This window comes from Natrix helvetica (genome assembly GCF_964273705.1).
Source record: "Natrix helvetica genome assembly, chromosome: 8".
In the NCBI taxonomy this organism is placed as follows: domain Eukaryota; kingdom Metazoa; phylum Chordata; class Lepidosauria; order Squamata; family Natricidae; genus Natrix; species Natrix helvetica.
In genome coordinates, this window is record NC_138559.1 from 24,931,271 (window position 1) to 24,958,423 (window position 27,153).

Here is a 27,153-nt window from a genome sequence, read left to right on the forward strand (position 1 = left end):
CCCAGAGGAAATAAAAGAGGAGTGAAGGGGGAGGAAGAAGAGGAGGAGAGGGAGGAGGAAAAAGAGGAAGAGGAGGAAGAAGAGAAGAGGAGGAGGAGGAAGAGAAGGAAGAGCAGGAGGAAGAGAAGAGGAGGAAGAGGAGGAGGGGGAGGAAAAAGAGGAAGAGGAGGAAGAGAAGAGGAGGAGGAAGAGAAGAGGGGGGAAGAAGAGGAGGAGGGGAGGAAGAAAAAGAGGAAGAAGAGAAGAGGAGGGGAAGAAGAGGAGAAGGAAGAGGAGGAGGAAGAGGGAGGGGAGGGGAGGAGGTAGAGGAGGAGGAGGACAAGAAAAGGGGGGATGAGGAGATACAGGAGGAGAAGGAAAAAGAGGAAAAGATTGTGATGTCAAATAGCTGGAAATTTAGCAACAGCCAATCTATTCTTTATGAGCTCCCCAGGAAAGGGGGAGAGAGAGAGAGAGAGAGAGGGAGGGAGGGAGGGAGGGAGGGAGGGAGAGAGAGAGAGAGAGAGAGAGAGAGAGAGAGAGAGAGAGAAACATGAGGAAGGAGATGGGTCAGGAGGGCTATTAGCATAAAAACGTGGCCCCCAAAGCAGAATTTGATGAATAATAGCAATGCAAATTGGAGAGAAACAATCTAACGCCTGTTAAGGTGCAAGTTACAATCTAGACTCCTTACGCAGCTCTATGTACAGATGGTTATTAGCCCTGCCAACTAAATGGAATTTCCATTTATTGGTGCCGAGGCTCTCGGAATACCAATTGGGGTGGAAAAATAACGGGAAACCCTGCTTGGGGTTAGCAGCTTGGGCACACTTTCCTGCCTCACAAGAATATTCGAAGGTAAGTGAAACATTGAAGGAAGTTCGGAGACACATTAGATCACCGGGCCAACACAAGCGCATCTAGTCAAGGCTTTGGTGTAACATAACATATGCTCATTCTGTGGCCGCCCAGGAAAGAGTCAGGCACGGGAAAAGTTTTGCGGCTCCCGGTGTTGTTGTTTTTTCCTATGGGAAATGGATCAAATGGCTCTTTGAGTGTTTAATTCCCAATTCCTGCAACTGTCCCTTATATGTTTTAGTCTCCAGTCCCCTAATATTATAGCAGAATTGTATTCCCCCCCCCCACTTCAAATCCCATCCTTTGAGCTCCGGGCATCACATTCTTTCCCTCTTTACTTTCCCCCTAATATCCACTCTCCTTTCCAAGGTGCCAATGAGCCCTGGGGCCTCACCAGATTTCGAATGTGCTATAAACCCCTGATCACTTCCTCTTCCCTTCCAGGTTCACACAACGGAGAAGAAAGGGGGCAGCCCCCCCCAAAGAACGGGAAAGTGTGCCCCAAATGATCACGCTGGGTTGCATTTTGTTATCTTGCCTCTATCCTGAAGCTGCACCGCATCTATATTTGGTTTCCTCTTGGCTCAGGATTCCCATAAACGCCTTCCTCCTGCCACTGTTAAAAGCTTTTGTCCTGTCCTATTCATTGAGTAACTGCTCCCAGGAGGCCCATGCTCCTTCTCTCTTTTCAATGCGCTCCTTGTTAGCTCACCTCCAAGTTAAAAACAGCCGCTTCCCAGATTGAGAATCGTTTAGAAGCTCCACAAAGTGGCAAGAGGGGAGGAACAAACCCGCCCACCCACCCCAATGCCAGTTACTCCTCTTTCCCTCCTAAGAAACATCCCTGCAAAGCTTAACGGAAGCAATAGCCTACTTAAATAGTGAAAGGAGTTAAAGCAACATTTTTTGGGGGTGGGGGAGTGCGGTTTGTATTATAAGTTGGTCTCCCACACTGGTGAAATTCAAAATTTTTCCCCACCGGTTCTGTGGGCATGGCTTGGCAGTTATGTGACTGGGTGGGCGTGGCTTGGTGGTCATGTGACTGGATGGGGGTGGCTTGGCGGTCATGTGACTGGGTGGGCATGGCTTGGTGGTCATGTGACTGGGTGGGGGTGGCTTGGTGGTCATGTGACCAGGTGGGCCCCAAGCAGGAACCTCACAGGGTCACAGAGAGCTCAAAAAGCAAACTATCACGCGTTACACAAAAACAACACAAAAGCTACACAGTTGATTCACACACAATGCAAAAGCAGCTGGACTTCACAGACACAAAAACTTCCTGACAATCCCGCGGCATAGCTGATTGTCACAGCTGATCGTCGGAACCTTTTTTAAAACTTTTTTTTAGCATTTTGCCTGAACTAGTATTTTTTTTTAAAAAATGCTAAAAAAGTTAATAAAGAATTCCAATGATCAGCTGTGTCGCACAAGCGTCGAACCATTTTGGTTTTTTTTAATTAAAGCATTTTTTATTTTTAACAGTAGGATCTTTACTACCGATTCAGGCAAACCATCCCGAACACCCCTGATTTCCCATAAACTGCCACTGGTGGGTTGTGATCATTAATGAAACACAAAGTACCCTCTTCATATTATATGCCATAATATAGGCTCCATCACTGGGGGGGGGGGGGACTCCAGAATTGTTAAATATATTAATGTTTTGGGTTTGGACTGCTGTCCTAAGAATACACCCCACTTCTGAAAGTATAAGTCTAAACCAGGGGTTAGAAACCCACGGCTCTGGAGCTGCATGTGGCTCTTTCATCCGTCTGCTGCGGCTCCCTGTTGCTCAAAATATGTGTCACACCCGCCAATGTGTGATACCCACCAGCATGGGATTTAGTGAGCTTTTTGACCCCCGGTAGGCAAACCATGGATAAATCCAAGAAAAGAAAAGTTTCAGAAGAAAAAAGAACGTTTAATTCAACTACATCAGGGGTGTCCAAACTTGGCAACTTTAAGACTTGTGGACATCAACTCCCAGAATTCTGGGAGTTGATGTCCGCAAGTCTTAAAGTTGCCAAGTTTGGACACCCCTGAACTACATAATATGCTAGTTCTGTGGCCGCTCAGGAAAGAGTCAGGCACGGGAAGAGTTTTGTGGCTCCGGGTGTGTTTTTTTTTTTCCTGTGGGAAACGGGTCCAAATGGCTCTTTGAATGTTTAAGGTTGCTGACCCCGGTCTAAATTATATTATCAGTTTTTTAATGCACTATAACAATCTGGGGACAGATTAAAATTGAAACTCGGCTGTTCTCGCAAACACGGGCTCCCCTTCCGACCGCTTATTCCAAAGACCTCCCCTGTAATTTAAATTTCAGAGACAGGCCAGGGCAAATCAAAGACAGGGCAGTTCAAAGTCTGAACAATTAGGAATGAATCAGATTTGAGAAAGAGATAGAAAAAAGAAAGGAAAAGAAAAGAAAAGGTAGGCAGAGGACCAAAAATAGCTTTGAAAGAATTTGAAAAGAGGCATTTGGGATGCGCATTGAATTAGGGAGCACTTTGAAGTGCAACTTTGGAAACCCAACCCACATTCTGACTATGAATCCACAGCAACCCAAAAGACACATAAGAGAATGACAGAGTTGGAGGGGACCTTGGAGGTCTTCTAGTCCAACCCCCTGCTCAAGGGGGAAACCCTATGCCCTTCCGGACAAGTAGCTGTCCAATCTCTTCTTAGAAGACTTAAACTAACTTTATTATCACTTTGAATGTACACTAATCAGCATACATTGAAGTCAAATTTTGTTGCATTATGGCTCTCAAAGGGTCACCACCTCCCATATACACTACATCAGGGGTCACAACTTGTGGCTCTGAATCCGAGAGTTCCAGGTTTTCCCCACCCAAAAGAAAATCAAAGATCCATCCTCTGCACTCACAGGTCCATCACACTGTGATCTTGATTCCATCTTTGCTTCCCCCCCCCCCCTTCAATGTGAAGGCACATCCAGGAGTGGGATTCAGCCAGTTAGGAACGGTTCAGGCAAATGGATGTTAATTTTGCATCTGGTTCACCGAACTGGTAGTTGAAAGGACTGGCTGGCCCCACCCACCCCTCCCCTTCCCTCCCCAGAGTCTCCATGCAACTCGTTCATCATGCCAGGTAAGTGCAGGGCCTGCGCGGAGGCTCTGGGAGGGCAAAAAATGGGCCTCCCAGAAGTTCTGGAAGTCTGGAAACGGGCTTGTTTCGGGCCTCTGGAGCCTGGGGGAGGCCGTTTTCACCCTCCCGGATGCTCGAGGAAAGCCTCCGGAGCCCCGGGAGAGTGAAATTGCAACACACACACACCCCTGTGGTGCAGGAGGTCGAGTAGGCCACCCCAGCAACCAGGCAGAGAACTGGTTGCTAAAAAAAATTAATCCCACCCCTGGGCACATCCACACTCAAACAGGGTTGAAACCAACCGAATCCTCCCTGCATGCAGTCAACCATCCCCACCTGGCCTTCCTGAAAAGCTTCTGCTCTCCAAAGACTTCCGAGGCAAAGAATAAGATGTCAGAATTTGGATGCACCGGAGAGTAAAGCTCTTCTTAATTTATTTCTCCGAACGCCCGGCGTCTTTTCCATCCTCTCCAAATTCCGTTCAAAGTGAGTTGAACTCTGAAGTTAAATAGCTCCCAGTGGGTGGCATTCATTCAGCTGCCAAGAGTGGGGAAAGAGAGAGAGAGAGAGAGAGGTCTCCAGCAGCAGATGGCCTTTAAACAGGGCACATGCTCCCCTTAGAGACTTCCCACATGGATCTCCGAGCTTCACAGGAGGAGAAAGACCGGTGAGAAAGATACAGAGGAGATGGAAACGAGCAGCGATCAAAGTTAACTTTTTTGGGGGGTAACTTGGCAGGTTTTGCTTAAACTCCCTTTCCTGCCAAGACAGGTTTTTAAAATCTGGCAACAACTAACTGCAGGAGCTTCACCAGTTAGGTGGCTCTTAAGAAGTCCCACCACCTTCTTAGCAGCTCCCTATGTCAGACCTGGAAGCCCTGTTTTTCCTTTGAGATTTCAGGCCTGCCACATTTTCTATTGTGGGGGTGGGTTTATACAGAGCATGGGTGATATGTAGCCATAACAACATTCTTTCTCCAAAAATCAAGGCCACCTTGCCCTGCAGCTGCGACGAGGTGACCGGGAGGCATCTAAGTAAGAATTGTATCTTATGATTCATGATGAATGTATTTATGATGACTATGATCATGATTGATGACTTATAGCTTTTATGTACAATGAGAGCTTATGCACCGAAGACAAATTCCTTGTGTGTCCAATCCCACTTGGCCAATAAAGAATTCTATTCTATTCTATTCTATTCTATTCTATTCTATACTATACTATACTATACTATACTATACTAATACTAATACTAATACTATACTATACTATTCTCAATAAAGATTGTATGTATTGTATTCCCTTCCCTTCCAAAGACTCTTTTCTTTCTATCCTATCCTATCCTATTATCTATTCTGTTCTGTTTTCTATTCTATGTTCTATTCTAATCTAATTTCTATTCTAATTTCTATTCTATTTTCTATTCTACTCTATTCTAATAATCATAATAAACGTATCATCCTCATCGAGAATGAAAAAAAAATGCCTTGTAGCATAAATCTTTCTGTTTGTTATTCTTGGTGGTTTTCGAAAGGAATAGCCAGAACTAATGACTCACCCTGTTAGATGTTTGTAATGACCCCAATAATGGAGTCATAAAATGTGAAGTCCGATGAAAGAAAAATCGTAATGCAGGGTAAGAAGAGAAGAAAAAGAGGCAGACCAGATACAGAAAAACGGAGCTGGGTCCGAATCAAAGCGAAGGATCCAGGCATGGCCAAGGGACGGGTTGCTTCAGATATCCCAGCAATCTTCCCCAACATGGTACCCTTCGTTGGACTCCAAGCTCCACAAGCCACAGCCACTTTGCTTGGAATCACAGAGGCTGGGACATCTCAACCGAATGTAATTCAATAGCCACCTCGCTCTGACTGTGGCATCTTGATGACGTAGTCTCAACTTACGACCACAGTTGAGACTAGAATTTCTGCTGCTAAGCAAGGCGTTTGTTGAGTCACGCCCCTTTTACGACCGTTTTTCACACACTTGTTAAGCAACTCATTGCAGTCGTTAAGTGAATTGAGGTCATTAAGCAAATCAGGCTCCCCCCACGGGCTTTCCTGGTTGGAAGCCAGCTGAGAAGGGGGCAGCTGGAGTTCATGTGACCCCAGACGCGGCAACTGTGGCAACTACACACCGGTTGGCAATCACTCACATCTGGGTCACACCTCGGTGGGGATGCTGCTTCGGTTGCAAGTGGGAGAATGGGGTGTAACTCACTCTTTTCAGTGGTGTTGTAACAAGCTGCCCAGAATTGCTTTGAAGTGAAATGGGAGAAAGAAAGAAAGAAAGAAAGAAAGAAAGAAAGAAAGAAAGAAAGAAAGAAAGAAAGAAAGAAAGAAAGAAAGAAAGAAAGAAGGGGAGGGAGGAAGGACAAGAGGGAGGGAGGAGGAAAGGAAGGAAGGAAGGAAGAGAAAGGAAGAAACAGGAAGGAAGGAGGGAGGGAAGGTGGGAAGAAAGGAAGGAAAGGGAGATAGAGAGAAAGGTAGAGAAGGAAGGAAGGAAGAGAAAGAAAGAGGGAAAGAAGAGAGTGGGAGGGAGAGAAGGAAGGAAGGAAAAAAGAAAGAGGAAGGGAGAAAGGAAAGGGAGATAGAGAGAAAGGGAAAGAAGGAAGGAAGAGAAAGAAAGAAAGAAAGAAAGAAAGAAAGAAAGAAAGAAAGAAAGAAAGAAGGGGAGGGAGGAAGGACAAGAGGGAGGGAGGAGGAAAGGAAGGAAGGAAGGAAGAGAAAGGAAGAAACAAGAAGGAAGGAGGGAGGGAAGGTGGGAAGAAAGGAAGGAAAGGGAGATAGAGAGAAAGGTAGAGAAGGAAGGAAGGAAGAGAAAGAAAGAGGGAAAGAAGAGAGTGGGAGGGAGAGAAGGAAGGAAGGAAAAAAGAAAGAGGAAGGAAGAAAGGAAAGGGAGATAGAGAGAAAGGGAAAGAAAGAAGGAAGAGAAAGAAAGAAAGAGGGAGGGAGGGAAGGAAGAAAGCAGGGAGGGAAGGAGGGAGGGAGGGAAAGAATGGGAGGAGGAAGGAAGGAAGGAAGGAAGGAAGGAAGGAAGGAAGGAAGGAAGGAAGAGGGAGGGAGGAGGGAAGGAAGAAAAGCTACTTTGAATGGTTATAAGTCGAGGACTAGCAATACTGCAAAGGACAACCTGGGTTGAGCTGCCCCATCCGAGGAGAACCTGAATGCCGAGAAGAAGACCTGTGTTCCCACCGCCTTCCCTGAGCTGCCTGTGGCTTTTGAGGGCAGGCTGGCAGCCTGTGGTGCCACCTCCGCTTATCTTGTCCTTACACCTTTGGATTTTAATTACAGGCTGGGCTCCTCTTTGGCCCAGATGCTGTAGCATCTCCCCCCAGCCTCAGCGCTCGGAGGGATTCTTCCCCACAATAAGAGAGTCGGCACAAGCTGTGAATGGAGAACCGTGTCAAGATAGGGGGAGGGAATCATTTCTTCTTCTTTTTTCCCACTCTCCCCCTCCTTCCTTTTCCTCTCCAGCAAACCAAAGATGGGATTGGAAATGTCAAGCTGCGGGCACAGGAGTTCTGCTCACGTACTTATCATTCTCCATAAATTGTTCCGTCGTTTGTACTATTTAGAAGCTCTTCTCCGAAAATCAGACAAGCTGCAAACCCAAGGAGGGCTTGAAAGACGCCAAATGGGACCCGTGTTAACTTAGGCTCTGTGTGTGTGTGTGTGTGTGTGTGTTTGCCATTGCCTGCCGGAAGTGTGAACTGTCTCCTCCTGGGAGAACACTTGTTTGCAAAGAATCTTCTTCCAAAAGGCCATTTTTCTCGCACGCAGCAATATTTATTTTATTAGTTTAGTTTAGTTTTATTTAATTTCTAATTATTTCCAGTCATTTTTAGTTATTTTTACTTATGGATTAGATAAATTCTGTCAAGACTTTTAAATACAGCCACAATCACTCCATGCACAAGCGGAAACGTATGACTAGTTTTTTTCTTGTTCTTTCTTTGTTCGTTCCCGCTATAATTTTGCACCAGTGCGGCTAAAACCAATTTCGTTGTATTTATTTTGTATAATGACAATAAAGACTACACTACTACTTTAATAGATATAAGTATAGACATGATTAGGAATACATGAAATGGACATGAATACAAGGGAAGGTAGGCATGCTGGTGCACTTATGCACGCCCCCTTTACGAACCTCTTAGGAATGGGGAGAGGTCCACAGTGGACATTTTAAGGATGAAGCTGTGGAGGTTTGAGGATATAACAACAGAGTCAGGTAGGGCATTCCAGGCATTGACCACTCTGTTGCTGAAGTTGTATTTTCTGCAATTGAGTTTGGAACTGTTTACCTTGAGTTTGTATCTATTGTTTGCCCGTGTACTACTGAGGTTGAAGCTGAAGTAGTCGTTGACTGGTAAGACGTTGTAGCAGATAATTTTGTGTACTACGCTTAGGTCAGACCACTGCCTCTTTGTGATGGAAATCTCCTTTTTAAAGCATCTCTGCCAGTAAGGATGCCCCATACTTTAGGGAAGAACTCCCTTCTTTAGCATCCCTAACTTAACAGGTTCAGTTTTTCACTTAACGACTCTGGCAGGAAAGGTTCTAAAACGGGGCAGCGTTTATTCAGCCGCTGCCTTGCTTAGCAACAGAAATTCTTGGGCTCAACTGTGGTCATAAGTCGAGGATTAACTCAATCTTTAAAGGACGTGGACTTCAACTCCCAGAATTCCCCAGCCAGCAGGTGGGAGAACGGATAACGCAACCGATGCTGAGTGCAGTCAAGGTTGCCCAGGACCCTAATTTGATGAGATGGATGGGATCTATTTTGGGAAATGTTGGAATCCCAATTGGGAATTGTTTGCATTGAGAACACTTAGATTCGAAAATAAGGTAAAGGTTCCCCTCGCATATGTGTGCTAGTTGTTCCTGACTCTAGGGGGCAGTGCTCATCTCCATTTCAGAGTCAAAGAGCCAGCGCTGTCCGAAGACGTCTCCGTGGTCATGTGGCTGACATGACTAGACGTTGAAGGCGCACGGAACGCTGTTCCCACCAAAGGTGGTCCCTATTTTTCTACTTGCATTTTTTACATGCTTTCGAACTGCTCGGTTGGCAGAAGCTGGGACAAGGAACTGGAGCTCACTCCGTTATACGGCGCTAGGGATTCGAACCGCCGAACTGTCGACCTTTCTGATCGACAAGCTCAGTGTCTTGGCCACTGAGCCATCACGTCCCCCAAATTCAAAAATACAAACATCCAATTGTTTCTTACTAAATTCAGGCACGTCCAATTCAGTGGTGGGTTTCAGTTTATTTTACTACCGGTTCGCCAGTGGGTGCATGTGCGCTCATGCGATGCTTCTGTGAATGCACAGAAGCATCTGGGCGGGTGGGCGGAGCCTCCTGCCGCCACCCCTACTGGTTCGCCTGATGTGATTGGTCCGATTTCCCTATCCAATTCCTACCTCCTACAACATACTCCCCTGTTTTAATCATGTTTTATTTGCAACTAGGTTGCTGCTTATTCAGATGTTGCCCCTGTAGAAAACCTGTAGAAAACCACCCGTGAAGATCAAAACATCTCCTTCTGTCTCTTTCCTCTTGGGTGATCCATTCTCCCTCTCTTATGCCATTCTCTCTTGAAGCACACGCATCTGAATTTTCATCCTATTATCGGGAATAAATCCATCAGAGCAAATGACATCTTGACATATTGAAAACAGAAAGATGCAAATTTTGGCTGCGGCTTTGCAAAACATATGCCGGAAATACATTCACGGAGGCCTCGAAAAGAAGGGATTATCCATTTGCAAAAACGTCAGCTTCCTCAGCATGCCCGCAAAACGGGTCTACAAAATGCTCAGGAATGGAGATTAATTATCTGACACATTAGAACTACTCCCACCACTGTCTTTCAGGGTTTTTTTGAAAAGAGATACTACAAAACAAAGAATGAGAAGTGAGCCTACTTATAAGGGAAAGGGAAAGGTTCCCCTCGCATATATGTGCTAGTCGTTCCTGACTCTAGGGGGCGGTGCTCCGTTTCAAAGTCGAAGAACCAGCACTGTCCAAAGACGTCTCCGTGGTCATGTGGCCGGCATGACTAAACGCCGAAGGGCCACAGAAAGCTGTTCCCTTCCCACCAAAGGTGGTCCCTGTTTTTCCACTTGCATTTCTTACGTGCTTTTGAACTGCTAGGTCGGCAGAAACTGGGACAAGTAACGGGAGCTCACTCCATTACGTGGCACTAGGGATTCGAACCACCAAACTGCCGACCTTTCTGATCGACAAGCTCAGCATTTTAGCCACTGAGCCACCGCATCCTTAAACTAGACCTACCCAGTTCCTGCAACCGTTCTTCATATGTTTCGTCCTCCAGTCCCCTAACCCTCTTTGATGCTCTTCTCTGCACTCTTTCTAGAGTCTCCACATCTTCTTTTATATCGCGGCGACCAAAACTGGATGCAAAATTCCAAGTGTGGCCTTACCAAGGCATCAAGCAAAGGTTAAAGCGCTTGGTTAATGCCAGTTACTTCCGATATTAACAGTATTAACAGATGGTCTTTAACTTCAGCAGAGGTTAAGACCATTACAGGGGCTTTTTAGCGCAAAGAAATATAGCGCTCCAGCAAAAAGGCAAATGCTATTAGTACTTCCGTGGTTTTAATGGGGCTCGCTCTTTCTTGATGCCCATAAGATAAAAGCCAGGCACCAGCTGTGCGTTTCATGGTCCAAACCCTCGGTCTAATTTCCGCTGACCCCAGAGCAAATCCATTACAACTAATGGGACAATCCTACCATGGGTGAGAGAAATCCCATTGACTGGCTCTATTCGAAGCACTGAAATGGCCGGCTTCTAACCAGGGCTACCGTAATCCTATTTCTTTCCAAGCACACCCATAAGAATCAGAATCCAATAATAACCGTGAAAACAGGGGAATGGGTTTTTCTAAAAATCCGCAGCCGCCAGCAAAATGTGCCATTTCCCCCTGTTATTTCTCTCTGCCGATGTTTCATTCTCACTAGCAGGGAAAATGTTCTCTTCCAGACAAGGTCAAAATGTTCAGTACTTGGCTGTAAAATCTACTATTGGCCACTAGGAGGCAGTCTATGACAGGATTCATCCTTATATTGGCCCTTGTCAGGTGTAGCCGACAGATTTCTCTGGTACCAATAAAGGAGAATATTTGTAACTCAGGAGTGAAATGAGGAATTCTGGGTGCTCTCTGAGCTGGCTTGTTTTCTTACAGATGTTTCCTTACCCAACTAGGTAACATCATCAGTTCTAGTCAGTGTCTGTGCTGACACCAAACAGCACTCCCTTCCAGCACTGATGATGTTACCTCGTTGGGTAATGAAACGTCTATAAGAAAACAAGCAAGCTCAGAGAGCACCAGATTTCTATGGCTTTAGAACAGTGTTTCTCGATCTCTGCACCTTTTAAGATATGTGGACTTTAACTCCCAGAGTTCCTCAGCTAACATGGCTGACTGGGGAATTCTGGGAGTTGAGAGGCCACACACCTTAAAGTGGCTGAAAATGAGGAACACTAGTTTAAACCTTCTTTTGGGAATTAAACTCGTGTACCATGGCACTTCAGATAACTATATACGCTGTGTGTGTGTGTGTGTCTGTGTGTCTGTGTGTCTGTGTGTGTGTGTGTGTGTAGAGGAAGCAGTATGCTCCCTCCTATATTTGGGTAGACCAGGTACTTTGACAGAAGAAAAAAAACACTTCATCACTCCCCTGGCTCAGTGATAATACAACTGCCTAATATGTAAGCAGCCCAAGTTCAAATCCCAGCAAGGGTATGGCTAGCTGACGAGAGCTAAATAGCTTGAAATAGATCTATACTAGTCTCCCTTTATTTATTTATCAGCACAGATGCAACACATACACATACACACACACACATGAATGAATCAATGAATGAAATCTGTTGAGCACTTCGGGGCTGAAAAGAGATTAACAGTTTATAGGTGGGTAAGGAGAGGATGGAAAGCAAACAAACCTCTTATCTCCCAGCTCCAGCTGATCGGTCAGTTCCACCCACTGCTAAGCCAGTGTGTTTTCTTGCTTGGCTTTGTCTTCGTGTATCACCCCAAACCAACTGCAAAGCCTTATTGAAACCATAATTAAGTCAACGCAAGCTTTTTTGTGACGCATGGAGAGTGACAGTGTGTCTTAGGCATCTCATAATTATTAGCTGTTTCCGAAACAGGAGAAACGGCTATGGACTTTTCAGCAAAGTCTTCCAGGATTTCCAGAAATCCCTTCAGAAGATCAACCAAGAGGCAGGTTCTGAAGAACCTGGGCCAAGTTCCTGCCTGGCATCTTCTCCTTGTCTCAAGCCAACGGCCTGGACATCTTCTTCATCTTTTCCAAGCTCTCTCCTGCTGCCAACATTTATGATTGCCTTCCTTCTAAGCTCCTCTTGGACTTTGCAATCTGCCATCACCTGTCTTAAGGAAAGTCATAAAAATCCCAATTGTCAACCTACATTTTTATCATCCTTAAGGCTCTGTGTATTTCTCTCCTGCCAAACACCCTAGAACAGTGATGGCAGACCCTTTTTGGCTCCAGTGCCAAAAGCGGGGGGAGCGCATGGGGGTCGCGCATGGGTGTGCCATACCCATAATGCTATGTGCGTGACCCCCCACTGCATGCATGCACACGTGACCAGCGACACAGACACAGCGCTTTTGGCACAGTTTTCTCACCCTCCCCAGGCTCCAGAGGCTTTCTAGGAGCTTGGGGATGGCGAAAACAGCCTCCCTCCAACCGGACGCCCTCCGGAGGCCTCAGGAACTTCTCTGAAGGCTCCGGAGGGCAAAAAACGGACTTACAGGGAACCCAGAAGTTCGAGAATGGTGACTTCCGGTTTGTCCGAAGGGCTGATTTTCAACCTCCGGAGCCTTCAGGAGGCTTCCCTGAAGGTTCCGGAGGGCAAAAACAGACCTACAGACAAACTGGAAGTGACTTCCGGTTTGCTCATAGGGCCAATTTTTGGCTCCGGAGGGCCAAACGTGGAAGTTCAGGAATGATGACTTCCTACCGTTTGTCCGTAGGGTCGATTTTTGACTTCTGGAGCTTTCAGGGGCCTTCAAGAAGCTTCCCTGAAGGCTCCGTAGGCAAAAAGTGCCCCCAAGAGCAAACCGGAAGTCCGTTCCCAAACTTCCTGTTTGCCCATTGGGCCGGTTTTTCACACTCCAGAGGCTTCAGCCTCCGGAAGGTGAAAAATGGCCTCAAAAGGAGGTCGAAGTCAGCTGGCCAGCTGACAGGGCAGCACCTCGTGTGCCTTAAAAAGTGGCTCCGAGTGCCACCTGTGGCAATCACGGCCTTAGAAGGTTAATATTTGATCTGGTGCCATCATGTCTTTTACTTTGTGTCCATGAGCTTAGTGATGGTGGGGCGAGAGAGGCAGAGAAGGAGAAAGAACTTTTTTTTTTTTTCATTAGTCAAAACTCTGGCTTTTTTCCTCATCTACAAGAGAGAGCAAACTTTTTTTCCTCCCTCTCTCAAAACACATATCTGAAAACCGTTGAACCTTACCTCATTTCCCAGGGGGAAAAAAAACCAAGAGAATGCCTGTTATTCGGGCACACTTCCAAAAATCTACAGTTGAGCAACTGCTATTAGTGAGAGACAAACTTGTCATAAAATAGGAAGTCCGGAGGATGAGCTGGTTGAGGGGAAGAGGAGGAGATGGCTATGAAGACTGCATTTGGTCTGGGAAGGGAAAATAGAAGTCTTTCTTCACCCAATGCTCCTTCATCTAAAGAAAAGATTCCTGCTGCGATTGATGAATGTTTAATCATCTAGGGGATTTATCTCTCCCATATTTTGACTTGCTGGAGAAGACTCCTGCGAGTCCCGTGGGCAGCAAGGCGATCCAACTGGTCAGTCCTAGAGGAGATCAACCCTGATTGCTCTTTAGAAGGCCGGATCCTGAAGAGGAAACTCAAAAGACTTTGGCCACCTAATGAGAAGGAAGGACTCCCTGGAGAAGAGCCTCATGCTGGGAAAGATGGAGGGCAAAAGAAGAAGGGGATGGCAGAGAAGGAGGTGGATGGATGGAGTCACTGAAGCAGCAGGCGTGAGCTTAAATGGACTCCAGAGGATGATAGAGGACAGGAAGGCCTGGAGGACCTTTCTCTAGGTAGGCATCAAAGCAAGTCTTTCTAAAAGAAAGTTGTTATGAAGATCATAAATTGTTGCTCCAATCCAGACCTAACGTAGCATAAAGCAAGTTAATATCAGGACAGTTAAAAAGACTCATTATAAATGAGCCGAATGTGTAAGTCCTTTAATATCTCAGAGTATGCCAATTTCCTAAGGCATGATCTAGAGCTCTATGTGCAGCTCCCCCAATTAGTATAATATTTTCATTAGCAGGATTTATAATCGAACAAATTGGACTTTGTCATCTCTTGATTGCACAGAAAGAACCTTACAAAGAAACTCAGTTTTATTTCCTTCCAAATAGGCCTCAGGTGTCTTGAAGTCCTCATCTGGATCAACAGTTGGTCAAGCATCCCATCATCCAGAGCAGCTAAAAATAGCTTGGTCTTCATAGACCTTACCTATACAATGATTGTCCTTAACTGTGTTGGCCAAAAAAGCCAACCCAGTTCTAGGCTGCATCAACAGAGGGATAGAATCAAGATCACGTGAAGTGTTAATGCCCCTTTATAAGGCCTTGGGAAGGCCATACTTGGAATACGGCATCCAGTTTTGGTTGCCATGATGTAAAAAAGATTTTGAGACTCTAGAAAGGGTGCAGAGAAGAGCAACAAAGAGGATGAGGGGACTGGAGGCTAAAACATATAAAGAATGGTTGCGGGAATTGGGTATGTCTAGTATAATGAAAAGAAGGACCAGGGGAGACATGATAGCAGTCTTCCAGTATCTCAGGAGCTGCCACAAAGGAGAGGGAGTCAAGCTATTCTCCAAGGCACCCACACATCCTGGACATAAATTGTTTCAACTCCTACCCTCAAAACAACACTACAGAGCACTCCACACCATGACAACTAGACAAGAACAGTTTTTTTCCGAACGCCATCCCTCGGCTAAACAAATAATTCCCTCAACACCGTCAAACCATTCACAAGGCGGAATTATTATTACTTTTAGTCTTCTCATTGTTCTTATCACCCATCTCCTCCCACTTATGACTGCAGGACTGTAACTTTGTTGCTTGTATCCTTATGATTTTATATTGATACTGATGGTTTCTCTGTTTCTATCTCTGTCTCTTTCTGTCTCACTGTCTATCTCTGTCTCTGTCTCTCTTTCTGTCTCTCTCTGTCTCTCTATCCCTCTGTGGCTTGCTCCCTATCTCTGTGTCTCTGTGTATGTGTGTGTGTGGTGTGTGTGTCTCTCACTCTCTGTGTCTGTCTCTCTCTCTCTCTTTCTCTTGCTATCTGTCTGTCTCTCTGTCTTTCTCTCTCTCTCTCTCTTTCTCATGCTCTCTCTCTCTCTCTGTGTGTGTGTGTGACTCTGTCTATCACTATCCCTCCCTCCCTCCCTCCCTCTCTCTCCTTTGCTAAACAAATAAATAAAGCTGATTGCATGGTTGGATCACGGAGAAAACGAGAAATATATCCAATTAGATCTATGCAAAACTACTTAACTTCATCTCATTTATTCTATTCAAAGAGCTCTCTACATTTAGCCAAGTCTATTCTGTGCATAACAAGGAAATTCACTCCTCATCCCACCCCTTCCCATTTTCCTTCTGCCCCTCAGCATTCTCCCGCCGACTTGTGAGAGTTTCCACAAATTAAGGTACCTTTGGAGCAAATCTGGGGGAGGGGAGGTGGAAGAACAAATATTCTCTGCAAATTAAAGTACCGTTGGAGCAAATCTATTGTTGGTGGAAGGTCAAATCTACAGATTAAAAAACCGCCCTCGGTTGGTCTATTTGGCCTCTGTTTGGCCCCAGCGACACTAGGCCCAATTCCAAACCAGAAGAAGACTCAACTTTAAATGCATCCTCTCTATTCACACCTTCTAAAAACAAAACATCCATGTGGAACAAATGAGAAATAATATTTTTTTTAAAAAAATATGTTTCCCTCCCGCCTCCTTCTCCAGACGAATGGAAGTGGAATGGTAAAGCCAGAAAGAAAAATCCAACTCTGAGCCATCAAACTGGCAGGAACCAAAGTGGACCTGGCTAACTGTTGCTTATCTGACAAACCAGGGTTACATAGCAGATGGGGATAACCTCTTTATGGGAGAAACGTCAGTCAAATCAGCCAGGGCCAGGACTCCAGATGATGGCTGGAAGTCAAGCGTGACTGCGCTAAGATTCAATCAGGAAATTCTGACCAGCAAGGAAGGGAGCCCTTCCCCTTTGCCTGCTGACCACCCGTTTTCTCCTAACGCAGAGGTCTGTGGCATCCCTCTCCGCTCTTCCTCTCCAACTGATTCCCCGCACGCACGAAAGCCATAATTCTCGCCCTGGCATCTCCGCAGAAAGCTTCATATCCCAGATGCTGCACGCCAGGACTTCGCCAGCACGGCTGCATTCAGCCACCCGGTCCCAAAACTGCCACACTGCAGCTGTAAAAAGAGAGAGCGCGCTCCTGCGTTTCATCTCAGCCCCCCGAGGTGGGAAAGCAAAACGTCCTTCGTCCCTTCTGGCCTCTGAGCCAGCCTCTTCGCCGGAGATGCCAGAAACCCAGGGAAAATGCAGCCAAGAGATCTCCCGCTGGTTAACTGAGATGAGCACTCTGGAGGGTTATATGACCTTGAAGGATGAACCCAGCGGCCTGTTGGGGGGAAACGCTCCATCTGAAGCATTTGAGGAGGCCCTGCCAACGCTGTTGGTCGCCTGCCTGGCAGGACAAGAGGGCCTTGCCACCGGGGTGTCATCCGTTGCACAGGGCAGGTGGGGCGTGGGGTTGTGTTGCACAGATCCTGAGGGCGAGAGATGGGAGTGAACCTTGGAATCCTAATTATGCCACCCCCCACTCCTCCATCCCTTTCAAACTCCAGTGTATTTTGCAATAGGTGAGCTGCTAACTTATCTCCTCCTTTCCACCCACAGAGATGTCTGTCATAAGGAAAGGATTAAGAGTCCTAGCCGACCTTGGAGTAATGTTGTAGGGGTGATTTAAAGGGATGTTGAGAGCTTTATTTTATTATTACTTATTTTATTCAATTCTTCAAGCATGAATTAGTTAACAGATATAAGTATAAACATGATTATGAACACAGGAAATGGATACGAATAAAAGGGAACATTAGGGCAGGGACAGTAGGAATGCTGGTGGGCTTATGCACGCCCCCTTTACGGACCTCTTAGGAATGGGGTGAGGTCAACAGGAGAGAGTTTAAGGTTAAAGTTTTGGGGGTTTGAGGAAGAAACAACAGAGTCAGGTAGAGCATTCCAGGCGTTGACCACTCTTGTTGCTGAAGTCATAGTTTCCGCAATTGAGTTTGGAGCTGTTCACCTTGAGTTTGTATCAATTGTGTGCTGGTGTATTGTTGTGGTTGAAACTGAAGTAGTCATTGACAGGTAGGATGTTGTAGCAGATAATTTTAGGTTCTAGCTTTCTCCTGTTGTAATGGGTTTGGACAGCAACTGAAGACTTAATTGCAAAGGAGGGATGGATGGTTGTTTGCATAGACCCGGGAAGTGTCTGGTTAGACTTTCTGGAAACTAGGATGCTGGAACAGTTATGATTTTCTGGAGAGTTTGCATTCTGTTTCTCTCTCTGTTGCTCCCGTGAGCCAAACCCCTCTTATTTACATACCATACCACAGTGTATCTCAACCTTGGTAACTTTAAGACGAGTGGACTTCAAGTCCCAGAATTCCTCCACCCCAACGCGGCACTGCCCTTACAGGGGGGAAAAGAGACAGACCAATGGAAGAATTGTGCTGTGTTGATCTTTTGGGGGGAAGCAATGAGTTAGTTCCCCGGTGACAAACTCACATCATGGTAAGATGCCCTAGGCGAGGTTTCAAAGCTGTGAAAAGCAACATTGGTCTTTGTAACCTGCTGTCCATAAAAAGTCTCACCTGGGCTTTTATCCAATTTATAAACAGATCTAATAATTCCAAGGAAACGGTGCATGAATGGAGAGATGGACAGATGGGGACAGATGGATAGATGGATGGATTGTTGTATGGATGGATGGACGGAGGGAGGAAGGGATGGATGGATGGATGAATAGACAGAAAGATAATAGATAGATACATGATTGATAGATGGATAGATGGACAAACAGACAGAGAGATGGATGGATGGATGGATGGATAAATGGATGGATGGATGGATGATGAATGGACGGAGAGATGGATAGATGGATAGATAGATAGATAGATAGATAGATAGATAGATAGATGGATGGATGGATGGATGGATGGATGGATGGATGGATGGATGGACGGACAGACAGACAGAGAGATGGATGGATAGATAGATGGACAGATGGATTGATTGATGATAGATGGATGATGGATGGATGGATGATAGATGGAGAGAGAGATAACAAGAGAGCAAAACGGTACCTTTTAGCATTTCAACAACCATCCCAGCTTTTTCCTTGATCCCTGCTGCCTATTTTGTACCACATCCCAGTTGTCACTGGGCCCAGCAATATGATCACACTGGTTTAACGATAGTTTTTGGAAAGATCAAGAAAGATCCAAAGGAAGTAATAGTGAAACAGTGTCATCGTTGCAACTGGCAACAATCCTTTTCCTTTTTTGAGTTCAGATCCTGTAAAAAGTAAAACCAGGACACCCCCCCACCCCACCCCCGTGTTCTCCATTCCTAAAACACCCCAATCGCAAGAGGCCCAGCCCCACACCTGATGGTGACCACGCAGCAGCCTTTGCAAAAAGGTAGAAGCGATGGAGAAGCTGCAGCTGTGCCCTTGCAATGCCAGCCCTACTGCATTGACACCTGCAGCACGGAGGTCCGGGAGGAAAGAGACAGCTTTCCCTCCGGTGAAGATGAGGTGACCATTTCTGAAAGGGCCTGCTGGCAAACACGACTCGGGAGGCACAAAACAGCACCCAGGAACCTGGCTGGCACATGAAGGAAGCACTCGGGAGTTCCTGAAGGGATGTTAGAGGAAACTGAACACAACTTAGCCAAGTGCTCCTTCCTCCTTCCCAAAGCTGCTCATGTCCATCCCTGGCTGCCACCCCCTTCTCCCGTCCCTGGCCACTTTGCTCTCCACCTTGCACCCATCACTCACTTCCCCCTGAGAGCCCCCTAGCCTAGAACATTTCCCTACATATTTACTCTAGCCCCTTCCTCTTCCACTCCACCAATCTCTGCAGCTTCCTTCCTTCCTCCCCCCTTATCCTTCCTTCCTTGTTCTCTTTCCTTCTTTCCTTCTTTATCCTTCCTTCCTTGTTCTCTTTCCTTCCTTCTGTCCTCCCTTATTCTTCCTTCCTTCTTTCGGTATCCTTCCCTCTTTATCCTCCCTTTTCCTTCCTTCTTTTCCTTCCTTCCTCCCTTATCCTTCCTTCCTTCCTTATTCTCTTTCCTGTCTTCCTTCCTTATCCTTTCTTATCCTTCCTTCCTTGTTCTTTTCTTCCTTCCGTCTTTCCTCCCTTATTCTTCCTTCCTTCCATATCCTTCCTTCCTTATGATTTCTTATCTTTCCTTCCTTGTCCTTCCTTTTCTTCCTTTCTTTCTTATCCTTCCTTCCTTGTTCTCCTTCCTTCCTTCTCCTCCCTCCCTCCCTTCCTTATCCTTTCGTATCCTTCTTCCTTTCCTTCCTTCCTTTTTTATTTCCTCCCTCCCTCCCTTGATTCTCCCTCCCACTTCAACCACTTGTTCCTATCTCACACCACTCCACTTGGCCAAAGCAGAATAAAGACACCCACAAAGCCCCTCTCCCCCCCCCCGCCCGCCACCCACAATTTTATATCAAATTGGTTCCTCCAAAAAGAAAAACAACAGGAAGGAGCCGAAGAAACATTCAAAGACTTAGTCATGTCACACCGTTCAGGGGGAGGTGCCCCTCTCCTCCCCCACTCTGCAAAGAGGGGAAGCCCACAAAACCCACTACTCCCAGACTCCCTTCTGCAATCCCGCCTGGGCTCTCCACCCAGGAAGGGGCTTGTTTTGGTCCCCCATCTTCTTTAGAGAGACATGCCCTTCCTCCCCAAATATCCTCTCTCTTTCCTTTCTCTTCCCACTCTCTTCCCCCCCCCAAAAAAAAATCTCCAGTGAGGTTGGGGAGAAGTGACCATCTGGAGACGGGGATGGGGAGAACACGGGAAGGGAACTTGAAGGCAGAGACCTGGGCACGATCTCCCCCAACAGACCAGCCAAGGGGACCCAATGACGCCTCGGCACCCCGCAGCTCCCGACTCCGAGGTGACACAGGGAAATGTGAGCGCTCAGAAGCCCAACGCTGGCACGGCGACGGGGAGGGTGGACGGGCCCTCAAGCGGACCCTTCCCTTCACCCCCAAAAGACCCCAGGAGGACCGGTCAAGCCTTGGCGCCCAGCAAAAAGGAGAAGGGGGTCCCCCTTCCCACGTTCTTCTCCGGGGATGGAGAGTGGGCTCCCCCAAAAGATGAGTCCAGATCCGGGGCGCAGGAGCCCAGCGGCGTTCTAGCCGAGACCCCCCCCCCGAGACGCGACCCCCGGGAGGCGGAGGGTCTCGGCCGAGCGGCAGGCAGGCTGGGCTGCGGCTGGCGGCGGCGGCGGCGGCGGAACTCCTACCTGGGCGGCTCCGCGGGGTCGGGGCGCAGCTGGGCGGCCGGCTTCGGTAGGCGCCTCCGGTTCCTCCCGCCGGGAGGGCAGCGCGGCCAAAAGGAGGGCTGGAAGAGCAGCGCCGCCGCGGCTGGAGCGCTGGCTGGCCGACCGCGCTGGCGGGGACCCGGAGCGAGAAGCGACGCGCTCTGCCAACCGGCGGCAGCAGCAGCAGCAAAGCCGCGTCCAGCGCCAGCGGCGGAGAGGGACGAGCGAGCGGCAGGGCGACCTCCGGTGGCCGCCGGGGGAAATTGCACTGGCACGCAGCCGAATTACCGGCGGATGATGCGGGAGGGAGGGCGGGGGGAGTGATGGAGAGGAGAGAGAGAGAGAGGCTTGCAATTGAAATAATCCTTCGGCCCCACCAGAAACAGTCACGGTCACAGTAACGAAGGGACCTTGGAGGTCATCTAGTCCAACCCCGGGAGACCCGCACTAGGGACTCGAACCGTCGGAACTGCCGACCTTTCTTGATCAAGACAAGCTCCGCGTCTGGTCAACGTGGCCAACTGAGTCACCGAGTCAGGCGAACGGGTCGTGGTTGATCCATGGGAACCTCGCCCCCCCCCCCCAGTGGGATGACATCATCGCGGGAGGAGGTGGGAGATGGCAAAAGGATCGCTGCGATGGGGAAAGCGGGACCTTTTTTTTTATTTCCCTCCCCTCGGGAATCGTGACCTTCGGACCGTGGATCTTCTTTGGGGAGGGGTGTGTGGGAGGGGGCGGAAGGGAGACGCGGCGAGGGGTCTTCAGCGCTGGAGAGAGGCTCCACATGGGGAGAACGGGAGGGGTGTGGAGGGAAGGGGGTAGGCGCCAAGGGGCGGGGGAGGTCCCGGGGGGAAGGGGGCATAGGGAGATCAGGATGGGGGGCTGCAGTACTGAAAAAAAGAATCTTTGGGCATATCTCTTGTGTGGGTGGGGGGGGGGGAAAGGCTCGGGAGGGGGGCGCTTCTTTCTTCACTCCCCCGCCCCCCCTCCCCGGGCAGGGACACGTTTGGAGTTGCTTTGGGGTTCTGGGACCCGGCCCGGCAAGAGATCAGAGCGAAGGGGGAGGAAGAGTCGACGCTGCTGGGAAGAAGTCAGAACAGCTGCTGCAAGAAAAAGGAGCAACAGGTGGAGGGAGGGGGGAAGGAGGAAGGAAGGGGAGGGGAACGGAGTCAGGGAAAGAAGGAAGGGGAGGGAGGGAGGGAAGGAAGGAACGAAGTGGAGGGGAATGAGGGGGGGAGGGAGGGGAGGGGAACGGAAGGAAGGGAAGGGGAAGAAAGAAGAGCGGGGAGGGATGGAGGAAGGGGAGGGGAAGGGAAGGGGAAAGAAAGGAAGAGGGAGGGAAGAAGGAAGGGAAGGGGAGGAAGAGAAGGGGAGCGGGAGGAATCACAAGAGGGAGGGAGGTGGAAGAGGAAGGAAGGAAGGAAGGGAGAAAGGAAGGAAGGAAGGAGAGATAATGCTTAACTCCTGTGGAACTTCCGTGGCAGTGAGCAGCTGGAGAGCGCAGGGGAGCTGCAGCCAAGGACACAGAAGCAGCTGGACTTGGTGGTCGAGTTGGGGAGGAGGCTGGCCCGTCACAAGGGGGGAAGACGGTGGGCACCCAGCCTCCCGGGGCTCCCTCTTCTGGGCGACTGACCTCCTCCCAAGGACCAGTTGCCGGCCGAGGTTGGGCACAGAGCAGGGCGGGCGCCACTCTGTGGTCAGGAAGGAAGCAGAGTGCAGCACATCAAGCCAAATCATTTTGGGGCACACTTAATAAAGATAAACCATTGACGATTTTTCAAACACAGAGAAGCCACCATTCACAGAATCATGGAATGGGAAGGGACCTTGGAGGTCTTCTAGCCTGACCCCCAGCTCAGAAGAAAGATCCTCAGGCTTCCCTAAAGCAGTGATCTTCTCAGCTTTGTTTAGGAACCCAAAGGTGCTTTTTTCAAGAGGCAATTGGACTTTCTGGTTTTTTTCTTTGAAGACATTTCGCTTCTCATCCAAGAAGCTTCTTCAACTCTGACTTTCCTTTTCCCACCATCCAGTCAGAGCTGAAGAAGCTTCTTGGATGAGAAGGGAAAGGTCTTCAAAGAAAAAAACAGGAAGTCCAGTTGCCTCTTGAAAAAGCACCTTTGGGTCAAGCGATATTAAATTATTATGAAAAACTGGAGATTTTTTATGGACTTTTTCCTGAAAATGAAAAAGAATGAAATTATTTCAACTGAGAAAAGGTTGAATAAGCGGTTAAAAGAGTTTTCTTTCTTTTCTTTTTCTTTCCCTCTCCTTCCTTCCTTCTCTTTCTTTTTCATTCTTTCTTTCCTTCCCTCCTTTCTCTTTCTTTCCTTCGTTCCTTCCTCTTTAGAATATTAAAGAACAGTTTGTTTATAATTAGTTTGTTTATAATTAAAATTTGTAATTAAAGAATTATAAACAAACAATGGGTTTGTTTATAAGTTGAAAAGAAGATTGGCAGTTGCTGATTATTTTAGGTGTTTATTCCCTTTATCTTTTCTTTCTTTTGCTCTGCTGTGCTTTTTTTGCATCCCTCTTTGATTCTTTTTCTTCTCATATTTATCATGGTCAGAAAACTGAAATCAGTCACATCTGATTGAACCTGGACCAATGTCATTTTTTTTTCAATTAACATATTCAGTGATCATAATTCAAATAAAATTTTATGATTGAGGCATTATGGCCCATTCTATCATTGGCAATTGCATTTGCTCCGTCTAATGTCTCCAGAACTTCCCACACAGCCTTTTGACAGCAAAATTCAGCACTTTATTTTCTTTGAGGAATGAACTCACTTAAGTTCAAGGAAAATGCATTTCTGCCTAAGGGTGGGTAGAATTGAATAGGGGCGATGTGAAGATGGATGCATTTTTAGCCACTATATTTTCTCCAATTTTGACAGAGCAATGGTTGATAAAAGTTAGGCAATGATTGATGATGATGATGATGATGTGGAGCTCTTGGTAGCCTCTGACCTTTGTCATTAGATTGTCTAGGTAGTCCTTGTTTAGCAACTGTCTCATTTAGCGACCACTCACAGTGACAACAGTACTGGAAAAGTAATTTTGCAATCAATCCTTGCATTGAGGAGCTTTGTAGGTCTACGAAACAATAAGAAAGATCACTAAATTGTGATGTTTCACTTAGTAACTCCTTCGCTTATTGACCACGTCGCCAGTCCCAATTGTGGTCCCTAATGAAGATTACTTGTAAACGTTTCACTCCCCCAACAGGTAACGTCATCAGTGTGAGAGAGGGAGGATAGGAGTTTCTCTTCTACCGGTGGATAATATTTATTTGGGTCATTGATTTGCGAGATGGTGAAAAAGATGGTTAAAATCAGACAATCACCTTGCTCACCAAAAAAAAAAAAAAAACCTAATCCCAGTTGTGGTTGTAAATTGTGTACTGTATGCAGGTTGGGTTGGATTTGAATATGGGATAGGTAACGGTAAAGGTTCCCCTTGCACATATGTGCTAGTCATTCCCGACTCTAGGGGGCAGTGCTCTTCTCCGTTTCTAAGCCGAAGAGCCAGCTCTGTCCAAAGATGTCTCCATGGTCATGTGGCCAGCATGACTCAACGCCGAAGGAGCACAGAACGCTGTTCCCTTCCCACCAAAGGTGGTTCCTATTTTTCTACTTGCATTTTTTACATGTTTTTAAACTGTTAGGTTGGCAGAAGTTGGGACAAGTAACTGGAGCTCACTCTTAGCCACTCAGCCACCGCGTCCCTTTTGAACCTGGTATAGCGTTCAGGGTTTAAAATTGCACCCTTCCTGCTGCCACCTCGAGATTATCCAACCATAAGAACAGCTCGCTTGCTAAAATGACTCAGTCTCTCGCTGCCAAGAACTCCGTCCCCTGCAATTGATGGCTCAGTCATGCTAAGGGGAAAATGCATTAATACAAAAATCTCCACCTAGCACTCAACACCCCCCCCCCCCCCTCCGGCTTGGCTAGGCTTGATTTCCAGCCAAGTACAATATGGCTTTTTCCCCTCTAAAACGGCTCATTAGGATTTTGCTGCTTTGCTCACGAATGCCAGCACTTCTCCGTTGACAGAAACGTCTACATTTTGGGTGCCCAAAAGGTGGCATAACAACTTGGGTTGAGGGAGGGGGGGAATGAGGCCCCTTCCTGGGCATTTTGGCCTAGTTCAAAAATCAGCAAGTGGGTGCAGGGGGGAAGCTCACCAAAGTTTGGCCATTCAATGAAGTTACAGAATGGGAGGGAGGGCAGGGCATGGGAAGCACACGCCTTGAAAATAGGAAAACAGGAGTCATTATTCTGGTTTTTAAGTTTGTCCAAAAGCATCGATGTAATTTTTAATGGTTAGAAGTGGTTGGTCATTGGCTTCTTCTAGGACTTATGAGGTATGTACTGTGTCTTCCGGAAAATAAGACAGGGGCTTATTTTCTTTTGACCCTTGAAATAAGAGCTTGGCCTCATTTTCAGGGAAGTCTTATTATTTTTGAGGTGCAGGAGGCGGCGAGCCTGGTCACCTCATGGCTGCTGCTGTGTTGCAATATTTTCAGGAGAGGGCTTATTTTAGCGCATGCGTTCAAAAGCCTGATTGGGCTTATTATCCGGGGAGGTCTTATTTTCAGGGGAACAGGGTATTTATTATTTATTAATATGGCTGAACCATGCTAGTTTCTTCTGACAAGCCTCCTGGGCTGGCTGGCTGGCTGGCTGGCTGGCTGGAATTGGGGGAAACAGTCCAATGATATGCCGGCTTTTGGATTTCCTCTTGGTGCCCCATCCAAACTGAACCAGGCTCCAACCTCTTCAACATCAGTCAAGCTTACCTTCCTTAGCTGAAACAGATGCTGCCTTCAGAAGTTGTGGGAGCTTTATCATTGGAAGCTTTCAAGAAGAGACTGGACCGCAGCCGTCAGTCAGAAATGGTGTAAGGTCTCCTGCTTGGGTGGCGGGGTTGGACTAGATGACCTACAAGGTCCCTTCCAACTCTGTTAATCTGTAATCATGGCTAACCAGGTTGCATGAAAACTACAGCAATCAGACTATATTTCCCTAAAATTCAAGTGGAAGTGTTCCTTTCTCTTGTCAGTATTCTCCCCTCACCTGTCTCTGGTATATCAAATCCGGGTTTTTTTTATACCCCTTGGTAAGATCCAAGCCTTGGGATATTTCCACGGTTTATTATTGTTTTTCTTCTCGCTTGCTCTCGAACAGCAGGAAAAATAAAGCTTTTAAACCTTCAATTAATGAGCTATTTCACCAGTTTCCTTCTGCCAGCGAAAGACGGCGGTTTCAAAATAGAATTGGGGCAGGAGGGGGAAAGACGAGGAGGTACCTGCACTGCAGACGCTAGTAGATAGATAGGTAGGGGAATAGAGGAAGGAATAACGTTTTTCTTAGAATAGCATCTCTGCAGAAGTATAATGTTCTTTCACTCGGTCTCTGTGCCGGGAGTCTGGATTCACAACATAGGATAGGATTCAGGGGGACAGGAATCTGGGGGCCCCACCTTCAATAGATTGACCACATGGCAAAGTATCTTTCAGCCCTTCTAGGTAAGGTAAAGGTTCCCCTCGCATATATGTGCTAGTTGTTCCTGACTCTAGGGGGTGCTGCTCATCTCTGTTTCAAAGCCGAAGGGACAGTGCTGTCCAAAGACGTCTCCGTGGTCATGTGGCCGGCATGACTAAACGTCGAAGGCGCACAGCACGCTGTTCCCTTCCCACCAAAGGTGGTTCCTATTTTTCTACTTGCATTTTTTACATGCTTTCGAACTGCTAGGTTGGCAGAAGCTGGGACAAGTCACGGGAGCTCACTCCATTACACGGCGCTAAGGATTCGAACCGCCGAACTGCCGACCTTTCTGATCGACGAGCTCAGCTTCTTAGCCACTGAGTCTCCGTCCCTGCCCTTCTAAGTAGACCAGGCCAGAAAATGGATATGTTGCTGGACTAAAAAAAAAGGATCCAGTAGTTCCAATTTCTATAAATATTCTGACATCGAGGTCACGCTTGTCCCAAAGGTGCTTTTTCCAAAAGGCAACTGGACTTTGCCTTTTTTTTCCCCCTTTGAAAGCATTTTGCTTCTCATCCAAGAAACTTCTTCAGTTTTGGATGAGAAGCAAAATATTTTCCAAGGGGAAAAAAAAACAACCCAAGGAAGTCATCTTTTGGAAAAAGCACCCTTGGGATCGATCCAAGATAATTTTGATCGCTTCAAGGAAGCTTCCATTTCTTTACCCTCTCTGTTGTGTCCCTCTGGTGGCCAGCAGAGCTAGCAGCAGAGGAACATGGGCCAGTCCTGGAGGTTGGAGAAGGCTCGGCCCAGGGCTCTGTGTCAGAGGCAGAGAGGGAATTAGACAGCAGAGAGACAGAGGAACACATACGTAAGGCCACAGCTTAGAAACAAAAGTGAATGGGGAGGGGGCTTTTGCAGGAAACAATTTGTTCATTCGGTCAGTTCAAGAGTGGGAAGTTCTGTTTGTGACTTTAAGAGACGCTGTGCCAAGTTTGCCTTGCCCTGCGCTTGGAAACTAGTTATCTGGC

The 27,153-nt window shown here is 47.3% G+C and overlaps 1 protein-coding gene across 2 annotated transcripts in view; it reads right to left on the reverse strand.

The window, feature by feature from the left end:
- GRIK4 (glutamate ionotropic receptor kainate type subunit 4) overlaps nucleotides 1–20,734 on the reverse strand; it is a 291,990-nt gene extending 271,256 nt beyond the window's left edge. The window contains exon 1 of one of the 2 annotated variants that reach the window (XM_081961107.1): nucleotides 20,611–20,734. The gene's annotated coding sequence lies outside the window, so the exon portion shown is untranslated. The remainder of the gene's footprint in view (nucleotides 1–20,610) is intronic. The other variant, XM_081961106.1, reaches the window with a different exon arrangement.
- Between the last annotated feature and the right edge of the window lie 6,419 nt (nucleotides 20,735–27,153).